This window comes from Dipodomys ordii, unplaced genomic scaffold, assembly GCF_000151885.1.
Source record: "Dipodomys ordii isolate 6190 unplaced genomic scaffold, Dord_2.0 Scaffold35, whole genome shotgun sequence".
Classification (NCBI taxonomy): domain Eukaryota; kingdom Metazoa; phylum Chordata; class Mammalia; order Rodentia; family Heteromyidae; genus Dipodomys; species Dipodomys ordii.
The window spans coordinates 8350836-8352818 of record NW_012267251.1 but is presented as its reverse complement, the minus strand read 5'-3'; the positions used below and the strand labels follow the sequence as shown (position 1 = coordinate 8352818).

The window sequence follows — 1983 nt, the reverse complement described above, 5'->3', positions numbered from 1 at the left end:
GAATCGAACCCAGGGCCTCAGGCATGCAGGGCAAGCGCTCTACCACTGAGCCACCTCCCCAGCCCCCAGCCCAGGAGACTTTCATATTCAGCATGAACTTGGTTAATAAAACCTGTTCGTTTGGCTGATTTAATAACTATATCCTCCAAGGCCTTAATATTGGACAACATATAATTGCATATATATTTTCCACCAAAAATGTTTCAAAAATGAATAGGACACAGAAATGGTAGAACAAAGGGTAAACAAATGCAGCAGTGGTACTCACTGGACACTATATTGAAAATAAACTACACAACTTGTGGGTAGAGATGGGAGGTAGAAAATGGGAGAGAGCAAGGGAAGGGATGACATTGTCCAAAAAGAAATGTACTCATTACCTGATGTATGAAAGTGTAACCCATCTGCACATCACTTTTATAATAACAATAACATATTAAATTTAAAAATTAATAGTGCCAGGAAATGGAAGCAGAAGTTTTTTTGTTGTTGGTGGTTGTTTTTGTTCCCTTTTCTCTTTGTATTCTTTGTTCATTTATCTGTTTTGGGGAGGGTAAGGGTGTACAGAAATGGATGGACAAAGGGTGAACAAATGCAGCAGTGGTACTCACTAGACACTATGTTGAAAATGAACTATACAACTTCTTAGTGGAGACAAGGAGGGAAGGGTGACATTGTCCAAAAAGAAATGTATGTTTTACCTGACTTATGTAACTGTAACCCCTCTGTACATCACCTTTATAATAACAATACATTAAAAAATGAATGATACAACTTGTAGGTGGACATGAGAGGGAAAAACTGGGAGACAGTAAGAGTAGAAGTGACACTATCCAAAAAGAAATATATCATTACATCACTGTAACCTCTCTGTACATCAACTTTATAATAAAAAAATTTTTAATAGAGTATTGAAAGGGAAACTGTATTATATTATGTAAATATTTCCCTATTCCTCAATTTCCCCTGAAATGAACGGGTAAACCTATGTTGAAGAAATAAGCAACAAGTGCAGGGCTCCAAATAAATATGTGGATATTAGATATAAATATATTAGATATAAATATATACACATATATGTATATACTATACATGTGTATACAATATATAGATATGTACACATATATATTTATATTTTTACTATTTATCTATTTTACTATTACATATTGATCTTGCAGTAAGAATTTTAAAACTGGGCTAGGAAGGTGGCTCAGTGGTAGAGCGCTTGCCTTGTATGCATGAAGCCCTGGGTTTGATTCCTCAGCACCACATAAGCAGAAAAAGTTGGAAGTGGCACTGTGGCTCAAGTGGTAGCACGCTAGCCTTGAGCTGAAGAGCTGAGGGTCAGCACCCAGGCCCAGAGTCCAGGCCCCACAACGGACCAAAAAAAAAAAAAGAATTTTAAAACTGATAAAATTTTCAGGGGCCAATAATATTACATTTCTTTTGGCTATAATCTTTTTGCACTCAGAAACAAAAAATACTTCATTATGGCTGCATAAGCAAGACAAAATTGGCCAAGCTAAAGTTAAATCCTTACCTTTCCAAGAGATATGAGCTTAAATTTCAATGAAAAGGATTGGGTCTCAATAATAGGAGGTTCCAGGAAACAGGAAAAGTACTGCCTTACTATACTTATTGAGTTTGCTTTTTCTACTCACATTGGAGATTTATAGATATATGTAAATGACTAAATTCCTTGGATAACTTAAGTACATACTTTCTGGACCCAGAGAAAAGCATTTTTCAGCTATGTTATCATTAAAACTAGTAAAAATTATTGCAACTTAAAGCCAAAAATTATACCATAAAGCATTCATCTATCCATGATTTGAAATTTTTTTAAACTAAACTCATGTAAGTTTCATGTTTATTCTAAAATATTTTTCTTCACTCAAGGCTAAGAATAAAAATGCCAGGGCTGGGAAGGTGGCTCAGTGGTAGAGCGCTTGCCTTGCATGCCTGAGGCCCTGGGTTTGATTC

The 1983-nt window shown here is 35.6% G+C and overlaps 1 protein-coding gene across 1 annotated transcript in view; it reads left to right on the top strand.

The window, feature by feature from the left end:
• Positions 1-1983, top strand: part of Ube2t (ubiquitin-conjugating enzyme E2T) — a 23303-nt gene that overhangs the window by 5449 nt on the left and 15871 nt on the right. The window lies entirely within an intron of this gene.